Source organism: Phodopus roborovskii, unplaced genomic scaffold (assembly GCF_943737965.1).
Source record: "Phodopus roborovskii unplaced genomic scaffold, PHOROB, whole genome shotgun sequence".
In the NCBI taxonomy this organism is placed as follows: Eukaryota; Metazoa; Chordata; class Mammalia; order Rodentia; family Cricetidae; genus Phodopus; species Phodopus roborovskii.
The window spans coordinates 10,591-30,551 of record NW_026125050.1 but is presented as its reverse complement, the minus strand read 5'-3'; the positions used below and the strand labels follow the sequence as shown (position 1 = coordinate 30,551).

General features: G+C 36.4%; 1 pseudogene; it reads right to left on the bottom strand.

The window, feature by feature from the left end:
• Positions 1 to 1,851: 1,851 nt before the first annotated feature.
• LOC127218010 (B-cell scaffold protein with ankyrin repeats-like) lies at positions 1,852 to 18,196 on the bottom strand (annotated as a pseudogene).
• Positions 18,197 to 19,961: the final 1,765 nt, after the last annotated feature.

Sequence of the window (19,961 nt, the reverse complement as noted above, 5' to 3'; positions counted from 1 at the left end):
CTTGCTATTACAAATAATGCTGCTATGAACAAACATAGTTGAACACATGTCTTTGTTGCATGGATGTGGATCATTTGGGTATATGCCTAAGAGGGGGATTGCCAGGTCCTGTGGTAGATTGATTCGATTTTCCTGAGGAACTGCCATACTGATCTCCGAAATGGCTGTACAAGTTTGTATTCCCACCAGCAGTGGAGGAGTGTTCCCCTTTCTCACATCCTTTCCAGCATAAGTTTTCATTGGTGTTTCTAATTTTAGCCATTCTGGCAGGAGTAAGGTGGTGTCTCAAAGTTGTTTTGATTTGCATTTCCCTGATAGCTAAGGATGTTAAACACTTTCTTAAGTGTCTTTCAGCTTTTTGATTTCCTCTATTGAGAGTTCTCTGTTCATTTCTGTATCCCATTTTTTAATAGGGTTATTTGGTGTTTTGTTGACTAGTTTCTTGAGTTCTTTGTATATTTTAGAGATCAGCCCTCTGTCAGATGTAGGATTGGTGAAGATCTTTTCCCAGTCTGTTGGCTGCCATTTGGTCTTGTGCACTGTGTCCTTTGCCTTATATGAAGCTTCTAAGTTTGAGGAGGTCCCATTTATTAATTGTTGATCTCAGTGTCTGTGCTACTAGAGTTATGTTCAGGAAGCAGTCTCCTGTACCAATCTGTTCAAGGGTACCTCTCACTTTCTCTTCTAAGAGGTTCAGTGTAGCTGGATTTATATTGAGGTCTTTGATCCATTTGGACTTGAGTTTTGTGCATGGTGATAGACATGGGTCTCTCTGAAGTCTCCCTACACACCATCATCCCGTTGTGCCAGCACCATTTGTTGAAGATGCTTTCTTCATTCAACTGCATATTTTTAGATGTTTTGTCAAAAAATCAGGTGTTTGTAGGTGTGTGGATTAATATTACTATTTTTTTCATTTGATTCCATTTGTCTACCTGTCTATTTTTGTTCCAATACCAAGCTGTTTTCAGAACTATAGCTCTGTAGCAGAACTTGAAGTCGGGGATGGTGATTTCTCCTGAAGTTTCTTTATTATACAGGGGTTGTTTTAGCTATCCTTTGGTCATCTTTAGTTCATGCCAGCCTAGTTCATAAGGGTTCATAAGGGTAGAGTTCAAAGACTCAAGTAAAATCTAGGCTTTCACTCTCACATATAATTGCACCAGAGAAGTAAGTTAATGTGTTATAGTTATCAAAGTTGCTACTTTGTACACTTTGAAATAAGAATAAAGCCAGTATTTTATCTCTGGGCTTTGGTCATAGGTTGTTGTGGGAAATCTTATGTAAATGATACGACTATTTTAATTTAATGTTTCTGGAAGATATATCAATATTTTTTATTGCTTTCCATAAATCTTTGGCAGCCTACAAAGACAGCCTATATAAATGTTTGTGGCAACATCTGCCATTTCTGCAATATTGAATGTGAAACTGAGTTGCATTTCTACATCTCATAATCAGAAATACCTTCTAGTAGGACTTGATTAAACTTCTATAAACTAAACTATTTGGAAATGTTAATTGATATAGAAAACATAAAGTCCTTCAATAGATATTCCTATCACCTTTTGAAAACTAGGAAAACAATCATTTGCATTTGTTCTATATATCATTCCCATCTCCTGAAATTTGTTATATTCTTGTTCATTTGATTGTTTGGTAGTTAAATTGACATACAGAGAAATTTAGTGGTTAATCTCAATGAACTTATTTTAGAGAATCAGAAGTAGTTTTAAACATTCAATATAGTGGTAGCATTTTGCATGAAATCAGAGTGTGGTAAACTAGTGAACTACTTCTGAGGAACAGGTGGATGAAGTCTCTGTGACCCTTAATAAGAAACAACACAAGTTGTAAAAATATATTTTAATTTGAGGGAAGGACATTTAGTAAGGACTCAGGTACAGGGAGGCATGGGGAAATGGCCTTCTAGAAAAGGGCAGGATGAATGCAATCAATGTGTGATGCATGTTTGAAATATCAAGGTGAGGTACACACCATCAATTGGCAACATTAATATGACTTCAGAAAACAATGTAGAGGGCAGAGTCCTTGTTAGCACTGAAAAACAAGATACCACCAACTAAAGAAAATGTAACTAAAAATACATTTCAAAGGTATAAACAAATAGGCACTAAATAAAAGAAGCTATCTGGAAACATGATGTAACAAGAGCATTATGGCTGTAAATGTGATAAAGGACAGAAGACTGTCATTTACAAAGCAAATATGAAATTAGTTTTTATTTGAAGGAGACAAAGAGTAGAAAGAATAATCTATGTAGTTTTGTTCCATAATTTTGCTAGGTTGCATTTAACTTTGTTGATTTCTTTAATTTTCAAGATGTGAAAATTAGCTGCTTCAGTGGCAAAAGTAAGTGGATTTTCAGAGAATGATTATCTGTTTCCATCTTTTGATATGTCCACTTGAAGCAATATAATACCAATGAGTTGTGTATGATACCAATACATTCTGGGATCCAAAGTTACACTTTGTGTTCTTCTACATGTGGATTAGTCCTAGAGATCAGAAACTCCACAGGCAGGCTTATATTTCAAAATGTTTGGTGATTCTTGAGTTTAATTACGATAATCTGAAAATAAGATCAGAGGAAATGGATTAGGAGATGGTGAATGGACATTTATTACCTAGCTTAAAATCACCCCATCTATAAATCTTCCTAAGGAAAATTTTTTCTTTATCTCAAAAAATCTTCATTTATTCTTTCAAGAGAAAACAATGAAATATTTAAAAGCTCCCATTTCTTAAATGATTGATTGAAATCTATAACACGCCCAGTTTAGGTTTCCCTAAGAAACAACTACTATTTTACCTTCTTTAATGATCTTTCTTACAGAAGAAACCAAATTCCTTTTCAACTTGGAGTCGAGCAGGAAACTAGAAATTAATAATAAAAAAATGGCACAGAAGTAAGGCTTTTCCGTGTTAAGGCTCAACAAATAAACATTATAAAGCATAGTTCCCTTTCATAACTCTGGGAAGAAAACTCTGTAAGGCAACTGGCAGACAATTCTTTATCTTAAAAGGGAACAGTCACAGTAAAGCTCAGTATACCAAAATCTTAGGGTTTGATTTCTTCAGATGCACAACCTTGCTGGGTCATCTAGGCTGACCTCCTACTTCGCTTCAGTCCTCCTTCAGCTTCCCCAGTGCTGGGTTTACAGGCCAATGCATCATGTCATTGGCCTAAAAGTTTCTTCAATTTTTAAGGATAAACAACTAAGCAATGGGAACTTACACTTTTCCAAAATTTCTCAAGTTTTAAAAAACAGATTTCTACCATTATTTTTTGTCTCAAAAAATGTATTTCTAAAAGCACTTTATATCTTAAGTATACTTAAAAGTACAAATGTATAGCTCAAAAAGTGTGTGTCTGTGAATATCTTTTATTTTTTTCCTTCAGAGTTTGAATAAGGATCTTTTTTAAAAAAATTATTATTATCCTGGAACTTGATTTGTAGACCAGGCTGGCCTTGAACCTACAGAAATCCATCTGTCTTTGCCTCCCAAGTGTTGGTATTGAAAGTGCACATCAGGACTGATGGATCACAAAATATTTTTGTAAACTCATGTGCTTCAGTGAAGTCTCCAATCGTGCACTTCAATGAGCAAAGAGCCACTAGTACATACTCTACAGTGAGTCATGAAATCCAGAAATGTAAGCACTTTGATTAATTTTTAAAGTGTGAATGACTTTTATGATAGAATATTACTCATCTGAAACAAAGGAGCTGAAAGAGCTACTATAACTTTGGATAATTAAAACAATTTCATTAGGAAGTTTACCAAGGACATTTACTCGTGTTTTACCTAGAAATCCAAAGGCAACATCACTCTTGATAACAGCACACATTTCCCACATCACATGAACAGGTAGGTGAAGTGATATGGCTTTCATAAAGAATTTGTAGTCAGGACATTAACTATAAGGTCCTGAAGTGTCTTGATTTTTTGGTTATGCTCTCATGGCTTATGGATCTTCTCATGTTCTTACCAATTTCTTGTCTTTGATGTTAAATGCTGCTTATTTGTACAATCAATATTTTTGGGCTATATATTTCCTATACATTGGCCGTAAGGACTGCACTTCTTGAATAAATTCTCATTCAGTGTATATTGCTAAAACTGATATACTCATAATTCCTCTAAAATTTATTTTTCATGGACACACTGAATCTAGCCATACTGGTATTTTCCACCTAAGGGTCCCATCTTTATTTTTTCTAAATAATAAATTTCCTTAAGCTGCTACTCCTGGATATTTTTGACACAGGTTTTTTCTATGTAGCCCTTGCTGTCTTGGAACTCTTTGTAGGCTGGCCTCAAACTCACAGAGATCCTCCTGCCTCTGCCACCCAGTGCTGGGATTAAAGATGTGTGCCACCCCGCCCCAACATTACTCATGGATTTTAAACACTAATGCTTATCTAACTTTTCTTATTCATATTGGTTCAAAGAACAGACAAGATGAAAAATTTTTATGTTCCTCAGCAGAAAAAGTCTTCCTCTGTATTAAAAAAATTAAAATGAATACAACCTACCTTATTGTTAAAGAGACTACTGTGCAATATATTTTCATTGTGGGCAGTATTACCTATAAATATATAATAATTCATTTATTCATCAGTGAAAGTGATATGAAGCATGGGATATATAGAAAAATTATTAAATGGATAAAATGGCATATTTTTACGTGTACTCAGTGAACTGAACATTATATTCATACAGACCAACTTGAATAGTATATTGAGGAGTTAGTTCTGTTCAGACATAATTTTTCAAACCCTAGTAATAACAACTTCTATTTCGTTAAACACTTTTACGTTTCTTTCACCATTTGCCAGAACTGGTCAGTTGCAAAGCACAGTTTTCTAGGCTCCCCACTGGCAGCTTATTCTGCTCCCCTAATGTTACCATGAGACACCCATTTCCAGTCCAGCTACACAGTGTAATCCTACTAGTTTTCCCCTCTCACATTTACTGTTATGCTATTTGTTCAATAGGTCTTTATCTGACTTATAATTTTTCTTTTCCTCCCAATATTTGTCATAACATTCCTATTCTTAACATATTCATATGAATCACTTGGTTGAGTATTACACAAATTTAATTTCCCCCATCAATGACTTCCATTTATCAATCATCAGACTCTGGTTCCATAAGTCATTATCATTCTTTATAACAATTTCCCATGTACATTATTCACTTAAATTTTACATATGAGAATGCTGAGTCTGATTCATTCATAAGAAGACATGAAAGAGTCCATGCCCTAAAAAGAATACACAAAGATATGGTGGTAAAGGAATACTGCTGTCCAACACAGCTAACCAGCAGACCTCCAATACTAATACAGTAAAAGGAAAAGGAAGACTCTAATCTAGCCATCCAAAAGAACAGGAAATAGCAAGCCCCTCTCAATAATAACTTCAAATGAAAAAAATGTTCTCAACTTTCTAACAAGTCACTAGCTCACTGATTGGATTTTAAAACAATATTTAATTGTCTGTTGTCTCCAGAAGTGCACTTACTTAGCAAAGGCATCGGAAAACTGAATGTGAAAGGATAGAAATCTACCACCAATCAAATGGAGGCCATAATAAGCAAGTATAGTAATTACTATGCTTGCTAAAGAAGACATCCCAGCAAAACTAGTCAGGGAGAGAAGGAGAGAGAGAGAGGGAGAGAGGGAGAGGGAGAGCCTCCATATTAACTAAGGGAACATTCACTAAGTAAATGCAGCACTGCATCTTGGTGTGTTATACAACACTAAAAGATCACATAGGTACCAGCACATTACTAGCAGGAGACTTTACTACTCTAATATTTATATAGATCTTTATATTGATTGTGTCACAAAGTAATCCTCATTAAATAAGTAAATAAACTGGGACATTTCCTTGTATTTATCAGACCACAATGGAATACAAATATAAACAAACAGCAAGAGAAACCTCAGAAATCACTCAAACACTTAGAGACTAAATAAATAACATGGTTTGGAATGAGTAGCAGGGCATTAAAGAGGTCAAGGGGGAAATCATTTTTTAATAGTCCAGACATAATTACAAAATCCAATAGTACACACTACCAGATCTGCTGGATTCAGCTAAGGCAGTCCTTAACGAAAGTTTGTAGCTATGAGCACTGGCAGTAAAAAGTAAGAGAAATCTTAAATAACCTAATGGTGTACCAGAAGACTCTGGAACAACAAGCCAAACCTAAACCCAGTGTGTGGCAAGAATAAAGAATGGAGCAAAAGTTGGCAAAAAAAGGGAGTAAAGGGATAGATAGTACACAGAGTAAATAAAGAGTTGGTTCTGTGAAAAGACAAAGAAGACTGACAAACATTTCCATAAAGAAAAGTCCAGGACTGAAAAGGTCACTGATAAATCCAGCCAAACTTTTCAGGAGGGTTTAAAGCCAATAATTCTCAAAATGCTCCAAGAAATACAAAGGAAAGGCAAAGTCTCACCCTCATTTTATGAGGCCTGTATTACCCTGATGCCAGAATGGAATACAACATGATAAAAGAGAACTTCAGACTAATATCCATGATGAATATATATGGAAAACTCTTAACAAAATTGAAGATCATGTTAAGAAGATCAAACACCATGACCAAGTGGATTGTACGTACAAATCACTTATGCAAATCATTAAGTATATTATTATTAAGTATAATATATATTAATATATGATATATAAATTGAGGACAGAAGTCACATGATCATCTCAGTAGATGCAGAAAAAGCGTTATACAAATTCATATGGTATCAGTCCTAGAGAAATTAGAAATAGGAAGAAAAACTCCAAATTAATAAAGACTATATAGCAAAGGTATAGTCAATATTGCACTAAATATGAACAATCTGAAAGCATTCATTCTAAAATATGGAAGATGATAAGAATAATCACTCTACTATTTTAAGACCCACTAGACAAGATAAAGACATAAAAAGATTAAAAGTAGAAAAGGGAAGTTAAATTATTACCATTTATCACATAATTCAATAATTAAGACCCTACAAACTCTACCAGAATATCCTGAGATCTAATAAACACATTGCACAATGTTGCAGGGTTAAAAACCAACTGACAGAATCCATTATTTTCCACATATATCCGTAATATCAAACCTAAGGAAGAAATTTGGAGAAAACATTTTACCCATAACATCTCAAAAACCAAACCAAAGCATAGGTAGTAATAAACAGAAGGAAGGAACTGAAAAGCTCTATATTGAAACTTTCCCCTCAGGAACCCAAGGAAAAACCGTATATGTTATCTTTCATATGTTGATACTGAGATAGGCTATGAAACAAACAAACAAACAAACAAACGGGACCACGAGAGGGGGTAAAAGAGGTGTTGAGAAGGGGAGAGATCAATCGAACAAACATGCTATAAAAATGGAAAGGGGGCTACTGGGGATGGAGGAATATAAGTGGGGACTGTCAGGATAGGGGGAAAGAGGGGAGAAACGTCAGCAATGACAAAATCATGTTTGAAAATGCCATGATGGTATCTATCGCCCCATATGCTAAAGGATACAGACAGATGAAGAGCAAGAGCTTAAATTAGGTTCTAAAGGATACAATTAGCCAAATCACAGTGTCCTTTCTCTTCATTGTGATGGGACACCTGGTGCTGCTATAGAGGCACCACAGTTTTCTACTTGATGCCAGATGGTTTTGCCCATAAATGTGCAATCTATTCAAAGTTGTACACTGACACTAAACTACTAGGTTTATATCAATTATAAATATCTAATGCATACTTTGTTATAGTTTAAATCCTTAATTTAATACTTAACACTTACCACTTGGATGGTGCACAATGGTGAGTTTATCTACAAGACAAATAAACATTCAGTGAGGTTTGTTTGCTATTTATCCTAAGAGATCTTTTTATTGTCTTATGACTTTGTGTCTCTGAGGTGACCCAAATTTACAGCATATACTACAAATACTAATCCTTCCTCTGGATAATGTGTGAACCCAAGCCTCATTGTGTCTCTCTTCTCTGACTTGCCTGGAGGTGTTAAGGTTTGATTGTTGTTTGATGGCTACTGAAACCCTGCTTTCTTTAATAAGAGGTGCCGTGGTTATGGTGTTTCTTCTCAGCAATAGAAATTCTAATTAAGATACCAGCTAGATTGAATTTAGAATACCTGAAGCTTTGAAATTGTTATACTCTAGCTATGTGGAGAAATGAACCTAAAAACTAGATTAAAGCACATTTTAGCTACCATTTTTTAGAGTACGTTCTGGACTTTAAGTAATGTGTTGGCAATCCTTTTGTTCAGTAGACTTCTCACATTCTCTGAGGCTCTCCATGAGCGTTTTGGTATGCTACCATTTTAGTCTGGGGTCTGCATCATGGTGGAGAACATGGCCTACCATTGCTTTTGTTTACTACAAACTTCAGAACCCTCTGTTTTTCACATTTATGTTCTTTTCTGACAATCCTATGTAACCCCACTCAGTTAATTTAGCTCTGTTTATATTTTCTCTTCTTCCAGTTTCTCTTCTTCTCAATTATTATTCATTAAATATAGAAAATATTAAGTTTCTTAAAACTCACATGAGAAATAAATGTACTCTTTTAAATTTTATGATCATAAATTTCCCTCTAACTGCCTGTTAACTGCATTTTGCTTCATATTATGAGTTTTGGTATCCTGTTCACCATAGCTTTCAATGACTCCTCTTTTGATACAAGGATTATTTTTGAAACATTCAATTTGATTCTTAAATATTTTGGAATAAATCTGCAACACTCAGGGAACATTCTCTTAAGTTTTGATCTTCTGGAATGTAATGAAGCTCTTCGATGACTTAGCATGTGCTCCATCTTGATAGCCAACCCAGCACATCTTACACAACCATGTGAGCTTAGTGTTTTTATGCCTTACTCACTAAATGTCAGATGGGCTGAATTAGTTCTCTGTATCTTTACAGACTTCTGCAAATTGTTCAGTTAACTACTAAGAAAAATGTGAGGACATTCCCTGAGTATTGCCAAATTTTGCTTCATTGGCTGTGATAAAACTTATAAGCATACATGTAACATAGAAGACAGAAATATGCTGGCTGTTATGTCATTCTGCTGAACCTTTACCCTATCTAATGTATCCTTTTATCTCCTGCCATGGATTTTGTCTTCAGATTATCTTTTTTTTTTGTTTATTTTATTTGTTTGTTTGTTTTTGTTATATTCCCTTCATTTAAAATATATGTTTTAGACTGCCTAAATTAAGGTATCTTTTTTTTGTGCAGCATAAAACATATTATTTTAAAATTAAGTGTGTAACCAATTTGCATTAAACACAATTATTGACTTTACTCAATTTACTATTCTGCTATTTTTGTTTTCTTGTAGTTTTGCTTATCTATTTTGTATATGTACCAATTTTGCATTTTTGTGATTTATTATTCATAATTAAATATTTTAATTCTCTAATTAATTTCCTCTATCGATTTCCTAGGTTTACTTTTTTGTTATTTTATGTGTGTTTGCCAGCATGTGTAATAAATGCGTGCAGTTCTCATATAGCCAGAAGAGGGAGACAGAACGCCTAGTAGAGAGTTGTGAGCCATCATGAGGGTACTGGGAAGCCGTGTGGGTGGGTGGCTTGCAGGTCTTCTGAAAGAGTAGCAAGTGCTCCTTATTATTGAGCCATATCTCCCTTATTTTTATTTTTAAGTTAGTAAAATATGCAAGCTCAATTTCTCAAACTAATTTGAGATGATAGATTTCTGCTTTATACTTCTCTTCATACTTCCCATCTTACCCTCTCCCTCTTGTTTTTAATTGAGTCTTTACATGCTACATGTTGAACTTTATCATGGATGTAATTTTACCTGATTCTAGTTAACTGCAGCCTCTGTTCTTTGTGGTACTGTTTCTACATTACATGCTCTAACCTATAACACATGTAAGTTTTGCTTTAAATAATTTACCAAAACACAGAAAACAGATCTATAGATACCTCATTTATACGATTTGAAGTGTTTTTGTCCCCTCAATGTGGATTTGGATTTATTTTTTGTTACTATTTCTTTCTACCTATATGAAAGTCTTCAATGTTGGTTACCTTGTAATTTTTTCTATAAATCCGTTAGTTAGTTTATCTAAAAACACCATTATTTCAGCAAAAGTTCCAAGACTATTTTCTCTGGAAGTGCTCTTTTCTTTTCAATGCAGCTCTTTGAAGGTATTACTACACAGTCTTCCAATTCTCCAGTGATTCTGACAAGATATTAGTGAATATCCTCAAGCCTTCCCTATCTATGTCATTCATCTTTTTTCTAATATTAGACAAATTTTGTCAATCCACCCTCATGTTCAGTAATATGTGATATGCTGATTTTATCTATAAAAGTTTTCTTATATTTTAGTGTTGCTTTCAATAATTTCAACTTGGTTATTCCAATTAGTTTCTAATGTTCTCTTATTTTATATTATTTATCCTCCTAAAGCTGTCTTTTACATGAATTCAATATTCTTATAAGAGACACTTTAATGTTTAATGTTCTCTGCTACAATGGTCAACATGGGACTATCCGTTTATTACTACTGGTGGCTTTTGTTTTCTTCACTATGGATTCCTGTTCATTTTCATGTAATTTTTAATCACTCTTTTGGTTAGAATGTTGAGTATTACATCTCTTGTATACTGTGGATTCTGTGTAGGATCTTCTTTTGGTAGGTAGTTCAGCTTCTGATATGAATGTTCTAGTTTTGATTGTTGTTTTTCAGAAACCCCAAGGTATTTCATAAGGCCTGAGGGTGCAAATATGTTTCTCCCATGGTTTTAGAATTGACAAGACATTTTGTGAGTAGAGATTACTCTGAGTTAGTGTCCTAATACAGGAGGCATTAGAAGTTTCAGAAAGCGTTAAGATGGGTCCAGTCTGGCAGGTCAGGAGCAAAGAACGGCCTTTGCCTAGCTCACTCAACCTTTCTCTCTGTCTTCTTTATTATATTCTTTTTCTTCTTCTTCTCCTCCTCCTCCTCATTATTTATTATTATTATTATTTTGTTTTCAGTGCCCTGGAGTTGCTAGCTGTGCTCCTAGCACACTCACTCAGCTCATCTCTCAGCCATAGACAGATGCAAGTTCCTCCTATGTGACTCTGAGGCCACTCTTCTTCAGTTCAGTTCACACCCTCCCCACAAGGTCAGTTGCATCAGCTGAGCTCTCCATGTTGTCAATCCCAGGACCGATGTGCCTGCTCTCTCACAGTAAATGTTTCTCTGCCAGACAGGTGGGCAGTGGTTAGATTCCCCGCATAAGCCTTGCCTGCCTAACAATAGCATCTTCACCTGCTTACTATCCACTTCTCAAGGTCACTTGCCTGCCTTTGATCACTATTAGTGTTTTATAAGGTGGGATTGCATGCTCCCTGTTGTTTGTTCCACTGTGATAGAAAAGCGAGCTGATTCACTGCTCAAACACTGGTGTTGATTTCTGAATTCAAATAAAAATGTGCATAATATTCTAATCTGTGTGTTTTTTTCAATTTCCTATTTTTGTATTTATAGATTATGGATAATATCTGTCTACTATGACCACTGTAAGAAGCAGTAGTATTTAATATGTGCTCTTTAGATATGATAGATACTATTTATGTAATATTTCAGTAGGATTATTTATAGAATTTGTAATCTTATTAGTTTTTAAAATGGTATTTTTCCACATAATAATGTAAGTTTTTAGATCTCAGTTATGTATAAATTAATCTCTTCCTTATGTATAAATGAATCCCTTTCTTATGATAATTATTTTACAAACTATATAATTTAGAACACATTTATAGAAAGGAAGCTTAAAGTAGACGGCAACACAATAGCAGGAGAATAAATTTCAGAAAGTGAATTTCCACTTGATGAGCAAGCTAAAGGCTATGTAATATTTCCATAGAGTGGGTAGAGAGGGTTTTGTTAAGCGCTAATTTTCTGTGGGAGAAGAGAGACTTGGGGAAAGAGTGGCCATATAACTGTAGTGCAATTTACTTTCAATTCTGGAATGTATTATTCATCTTTGGAGAAGATTTGCCATCTTAATGGCATTGGTCTTTGACCCCAGTTGTTTCCTCAGGGCAACTGTTAACTATCACAAGGGAAACCTGCATTGTCAGGCAACATGTGGTTATGATGAAAGGCCAACCTCAGCAAGATAATTTGAAACAATCCACATGTGGACAGTTGTGAGACTTGGCTGTGCTAGGAATGACCTACCTGTTTGATGCCCACACATAATGGTCAATGAAAATACACTGGGAAAAGAATGGTATTATTTGTTAGTTACCTAGGAGTCAAATGGAAGTAGTGAGCCTTAGTTGGTCAATGTGAGTCAGTAAAGGACTCTTGAAGGGATGTGTGAATAATCCCACTTTGCAGAGAATGAACTGGAGAGATTGAGTCTCCAGCCAGAGAGTGGGAAGCAAGGAAATGTATGGATTTGAACTGAAGTCTGTTTGGATCTGTAGTTAACTACATTTTCTCCCCAGCCACACTGTCATTTTTGAGTAGCAGGCAACTTTTACTCACCATAGGCATTTTCATCTTCTGGCCTTTTTCCAACAATGCTGTCTCTAAGCTGGCGTATTTTTTCCTTAAAGTACAGAACACAGATTTTAAGATTTAAAATCTTTAATGGGACAAAATGAAAGCTTTTCTTAGTGTAACCAGTGCCCAAACCACTACTTAGTAGTAGGTTGCTACTTAAGATGCCTAAAAGCATCTTTGGTACCTCATACATAATCTTATTCTTCATGAAGGAGATGTACAATGGTGTAGCATCCTCTTTCACAGAGATTGAAACTAAGGTGCAGGGAGGATAAGCAATTCATTTAATCACAGCTGTATGCAGGAATTGGAGGCTGAGTTTAGCTGCATGCCTACACCTGTGTGATTCAATTGACTGAAGAGCTAAGCCAGAATGCTGTAGCTGAATGCCTCCTGGGCCCATCTACAGCCTCCGTGTGGTACAGCCTTTCCTGGGTACTCTATTATTAACAAAATTAAGGGCCCAGGGGAAAATACTATGAAACTAGATTCTCAGAATATGTGTGATCTTTGTTTTCCAAATATTCTGCTCAGCACAACTGCTATCATTTTAGTAGAAACAAAATGCACACTAGCATGCCATACATTTCTTGAGAAGAAAACCTAAGAGAGTTCCTCGCCCCCCTCAGGAAGTCTTTCCTGGGGTTAATTCCATGGTTTTGCAGATGATCCCCTCTGAGTGGAGTTGGGTGCCTTTGGCAAGGTCTTCAGCTTTGTCACACGTCATCTGCAGGGCTGGGTGTCTGCATGGCTGTGACTCTTCCCTGTTCTTCATATTCTTTGGATACATATGTGAAAACGAGGCATTTTCCCCAGAAAAATCCTCCACCAGCCATACCTTGTCACAATAACCACTGATAAAAATTCATTTCCAGAATGCAAATGAATATGTTTGTAGCCAGAGGGGGGATATGGAAAAGAATATGAAATATGGGGGAGTGTGTGCACATGTATGGATGTCTTAAATATTTCCTCATGAATATAAACATACAAGCAAACAGAAACAACTAAGTGTTTCAGGAAATGATTAGGGAAGTAATTTCTAAGAAGCTGGATTACACGAAACTGAATTGAAATCTTTGTTTTTGAAGGGATTGATAAGGGTAAATATATGTAGTTTCTGGGAACAAAATGAGTTGCATGGGCTTGTAATTGAACACATTTTACTACATTTTAGGGTTAGAGTGACTGTGACAGTTAGGATATTGGTAAGAATAGAGAAACAATGTTGTCATTCTTGTCATTGTGTTCCTGACAGAATACTGGTAAGAATAGAGAAATAATGTTGTCATTCTGTTCCTGAGCAATGCACAGGTACAGAACTGCACCTTCCACTCTCTTTAGCATTAGTTTGGAAAAATAATTGCCTTTGATTAGTATTGTGAAACCTGGACCATTTTCAGCCACTGATTGGCAACCAAACCTGCCCTTCTGGGTAGGTGGTTTCTGACAAGCTATGATCTCAAATGTGTTTGGAAAGTCCTCGCCTACACTGCTTTGGCCAATATGCCATATTGTTTGAAATCTCATCATAGTGACTCATTTTTCTATTGTTAAAAACTACTTGTTTTTTTTTTTTAATAAAAATCATCCCTTGGTAGAGGTAGAATATTCAGCTAATATGAGCTTCCTGTACTTTGTCCTAACTTGGCTTATTAAACGTGTTTAATCAAGCAGCTACATTACAACTACGGGTTCTGAGGTAAGAAGGCTTCCTGCCATGGAAAGAGTAGAACATTAAAACATTTGGGGAGTGGGAAAACCTATGAGATAAGTAGACTATGCAGCAGGTATCTCTTACTGAGAGCAGTTAAGGTGTCATAGGTGACCTATTTTATAAGGAACAAGTTATTAAAATTAACCATACTTAAGACTAAATGCTTGATGTGACATCAGTTAATTTTTGTCTGTTTAAGTCTGGTCTGTTATACGTTTTAGCATGCTGAGAACCTGTTGTTGTGAAGGTGCTTAATCTTAATTTTAGCAATGAGATAAAACAAATGTTCTCTCTACCCAAGATAGGATTTGTAAACAGCTTTGATGCATGGGTTCCAAGACTGAGTTAACATAAATGAACTTAGCAGTGAAAATTTGGATATTATTTTCAAGGATTTAGTTGATTGTTGCAAACATCTTTTTTAGTGGCTAGTTAAAAAGAAAAGATTAGTTGTCCATATGTCTTGTGAGGACTAAGCATTTAAAGAGTGTAGGGAGATCCATAAGTGAAAGAATGTTCCAGAAGATCATATTACCTGTTGAATCATTTCCAGACTACTCTTTCCCAACTGCCAACGTTTAAATTTCTCGAGAGCTTCATCCATAGACATTTTCCCATTCTTGACTTTTCCTGCAGGAGGATCAGTTCTTCCTGCCCAAGGATCAGTTCTTCCTGCCCAGTGGTCACATAACCCTTTGCACTAGAGAAGGTTGGACCCTCCGTTCGAGCTTTGTCTGTAACAGAAGAAGACGGTGTTTTAATAGGAAATTAACAATTGAAAGACTGAGGTAAAACCATTCTACATAATAACTCATCAGGGTTTTCTCTTACATATATTCACAGTTGAAGAAAAAGCTAGCATAAATGTTTTGTTTCACTCTTTAAGAGAAGTTGTCATTGTGTAACCCAGGTTGACCACATACTTCAGATTCTCCTACCTCAGCCTCCAAAGTATTGATATCTCAGGCCTGTGACACTATCTCTAGACAGCAGCAAAATATTTTAACATATTGTATTTCCTTTTATGGATGGTAGGACCTAGCACCTGCCTTGTAGGTAAAAATAATCATTTTATTGTTGTAAAACATAAGGGCCAATGATGTGCTAGTTGTAGAAAATACAATCTCCCCATTTTTTTTTTTGTGGGAAGTAAAATAGAGAATGTGGATAGGGAATCAATAGTGCCTAAATAGAGGAGCACAGGGTCTACCTCCTCTTCCCAAAGGGAACAAGAGTCAAAGGTGGTAGCTGTCCTTTGAGGTAAGAGACTATCAGGGAGCTATGAAATTCATCCGGGCAGAACCTGAAAGCTTTGAAAACCTGAGTTGCAGAATGAAATAAGAGCAAGAGGAGCCAGGACCTACAACCCTCACTGCTTAGTGGGGAAGGGAGACTCAGAGGAAAACCGGGCTGGAAGAGTCTCAGCAAATCTCATTAGTACAGACACTGCTAGTCTCAGCTCCTGGAAGACTGGCTATTATTATCAAGAAGGTCATTTAGGGAAGTCATATAGGGCTTTCACAGTGGTTTATCATTGGAGGAAGAACTCCTATATCCCCAGTAACCCCAAGAGCCCACACTGCTGTGGCAAGATGTCATCATGTGAAGGCAGCTATTGTCTGAATTATATTGACCTCTGGGGACAAAGACCTGTGCATATCCCAATATCTGGTACCTCAAAGATACCCTACCACACTAGCAAAGGGACTGTTGCCTCATAGACCCAACCTGACCTAGCAGGATACAGATGATTCTAGACCTTGCACTTTAAAAGACAAATTATATGACAATAACTATAAAGTGTGTATGTGTGTGTGTGGGGAGGAGGTCAAAAAACAAACAATGATCTAAAAGACCCATGTAAATGAAAATTGCAAAATTTCCAACATAAATTACAGATAAAACATTACAGCATGAAAAGTCCACCCTTGTTCATTGACTAGAAGAAAGAATGATATAAAATATGATATAAAATATCCATATAACTCAGAACTGTCTTGAGGTTCAAATAGAGTCATCATCAAAATATGAGGACATCTTTCACAGAACTAGAAGAAAATACAAAAATTCATATGAAAGCAAACCACAAAGTACAAATGAAACTGGAGCCTATCATGTTAAATAAAGTAGGATACAGCATGGAGAAAAACTGCATGTCCCCTCCTGATGGGAGATGTCACTCTGTATTTGTTTCTCTTATTGATTAATGAAAAAGCCCTGTTGACCAATAGGAAAGCAAGATAGACAGGACTAGGAGACAAGGAGGATTCTGGGAGAGGTAATAGAGTAGAGTCAAGATGTAGAGACTTGAGAGAAGGTCCGGACCCTCTCTCCGGTAAGATAAGACCACACAGAAACACTAAGATTAATATAAATGGGTTAATATTTAAGACAGAGATAGCCAAAAAGGAATGCTAGTAACAGGCCAACAGTTTTATATCTAATACAGTATCTCTCTGTGTTATTTGAGGCTGGCACAGCTGTGGGACCAGGCTGGTGGGAATACTGCTGGTAATACCCTCCCATCTGAGATTGCTATAAAAATCAGTTGAAAGATATAATTCACAGTAAAACTTGCTGGGAAGTAGAAGAAAGGAGGGGGCACGTGGAGGTTGATGAATGGGCACAAAGCTAGAGAAAGTAACAAATTCTAATGTTCTACAGAACAGAGGGGGATGGATATAGTATACAATAACCTACTGTGTACTTTATGAGAGGAGGCTAAAGCTTGAACACACAAAGCAATAATAATGAAACAGAAACATTAATTCCCCTGATTTTTATCAGTATGTAATGTATATGCACAATGAGCTATCACACCAAAATGACTAGGGAGAAATAACTATTTGCTTTCTTGATCATAACACAGAATATACATATATCAGTTCTCATACTGTCTCCCACAAATTTGTGAAAGTGACAAAAACAGTAAATTATAATAAAGAGATTATATGGACAAATGACAGTGTAAAACCTGCCACCTAGTATTAATGTCATTAATATTAAACACAGGTTGAAGAAACACTATCTCTAATTTTGAGAAAAGTATCTTAGTTAAAAAAAAATCTAAGAGTCACAAAAGACTTAGGGTCATTTGAAACTTTATCTTTGGAAGTAAATATGTACTCTCTTTGTAATGAAAAGCTGTCTTTCCCAAAAGAACATTATTTTGAGGTTACCATGTGTGTTTTTTTTTTTTTTTTTTTTTTTTGTGTAGCACAGATTAGAGAACCCAATGTCCTAGCATGAGACCTGGAGGTTAAAGCGGGGAGCCTGAAGGCAGGACACAGGAAATTCATTTACCCCCGTGTCTTTGGGGGATGTATGGACCTTGCAGACCACTGCAATCCCTGTTATCAAGTGATAGCACATTTGTGCCACCTGCCTGGCCTTGGGACTCATCTGAGTTCTCAACTTCTTGGTCACTGTAATGTCTCAGGAGAAGCACTTTCTTAATAAGCTGTCACTTCTGACTATGCCCATTGTATAAGGACAGAAAACCACCTAGTTCAGTTAGTGTTTGGTTTCCTAGCCCTGGGAGGAAGACCCACTAATCTTTGGGAATCCTTCTTAAAAGGAAGAAACTGGACCATCGTTCAGTCATAGTATCAAAGAATTGGGAGATTTGGGAGCGGTGCTCTTGTCTAGTAGTGTGGTCACTGTGAGATTGAGTTGAAGATGGTTTTTCTGGAAGAAAGACATTTTAAGTTTTAGGCATTACTTTTAACTACCCTGAGGGTGCCCAAGCTTAGACTGCGTGGAATGACCTCTAATGTCCATTTCAGTTTTGAAAGAGCCTCTCACAGTGAGTCCAGCATGAGGAACACTGGAAGAGTCTGCCGGATGGTTTCCTTGAATTAAATCGTCTCCACAGCCAGTCATTCTGCTTTCCTGGAGGGACTTCCTTCACTTTTCAGAAGTTCATTCCCCCAGAACTAACAAGATGTCAATAGATTCTACACTCTGAATCTTCCTGCAGGGATGATAGAACACAGAATCCCAGGAGAAATGGAGAGTGCAAGCCAGCCAGAGGGCTAACTGGCTGAGCAGGGAGAAGCACAAAGAGCTGTTGAGATCTTGCTTTTTCTACCACTTGCTATTTATAGGCTTCCACACAAATTTGACTCCCCAAGATGCAGGTTCCTATGGCATCTATATGCCCTCTTGCCGGAGCAGAAGGGCAGCATCATTATTGGAAGCTATACCAGTTAGGCATCATCGCGTTTCTGCTGTCCCTTTGCCTGAGCCAGATCCATTTTTATCTCCAAGTAACCCATGCAGCTACATTTTCTGTGTTCACAGAAGGTATCTCCAGTAAACTATTCTCAGGAAAGTGCCAATTGCAATTTTCTCCACATACAGGCTTCACTGAATTAAAATACTGCATCTGGGGTGTTGAGATAGTTCATGAGGTAAAGGTACTTAGCTCCAAGCCTAGAGAAATGAACCTGACCCTTGAGACCTGTGTAAGGTAGGACAGAAGGACTGCACAAAGTTGTTCTCTGACCACACACATGCTGTGAACCCCCCAACACATACAGATTAATACAGAACTGAATCCTTTTAATAATATACCTTTCAATTGCTCCATCTAATTTCTTTTAAGTCGTAAGTAGGATATCAGTGCAGTAGGAAATATGTTCTGGTCCTTAATAATTCCACAAATACAACAGAAAGGCCCTGCCTCCCCCACAAAGTCTCCAATTTCAAATCCTAAAAGTGAGCTGCTTGTGGACAAGCTAATTTTCCACAAACCAGATTTTCCTCCTCATGTGAAATATAATAAAGCACCTGCCTTGATCAATTATTATTAGGCATGACAAGCTCCAAAGAAAAATGATCTGGAACTTTTGCTACCTTCTCATTCATGGCAGGCCCATTATTCTAAATGTGGGATCTGTAAATTTTAGTAATGTTGATAGGTTCCTTTATTGCATCAAGGCTACCATTTAATGGAGATTGTAATGGTAGTATTTCTTCCATCCAAATTTTATATTTCTGCTTACTATTAGAAGATTTAGTATGATCTTTACATCATTTTCATCAAGATGCTTTTGACATACTGTTGGCTGCATGTTTGAAACCCTTACTGTAAAAGCCTCAATGGTATAGTTCCTTTTTGTGGTTTTTGGTTTTTTGAGATAGTTTCTCTGTGTATCAGTTCTGGCTGTCCTGGAACTAGCTCTGTAGACCAGGCTGGCCTTGAACTCACGAGATCCACCTGTCTCTGCCTCCCAAGTGCTGGGATTAAAGGTGTGAACCACCACTGCACAGCTGGTTTAGTTCCTTTTAATTTTTTCTAGTCTCTTTCCATTTGATTTGAATACTGTTCATAGAAGCAACAAGTAACCTATTATAGGAATATTTGAATGGGTAGAGCAGGTCAGAAAGTATTGCACTGAATTTCAGTTAGTGAGTTATTAGCAAGTTTTTTACTGTAATGTTGGAAAGAAACAATTTACGAGGCCTTGCTATTGGGTAACAAGATTAATGTGAAGTATTTATTTGATTACTATTATGCAACTACAAAGAATGTACTAAAAATGATGACAGCTCCATTCAAGGGCTTATTCTATAGTGACACAGACATGATTAAAACACATACACAGAAGAGAAATAAGCATCAAAGGAAAGATTAGTACATATT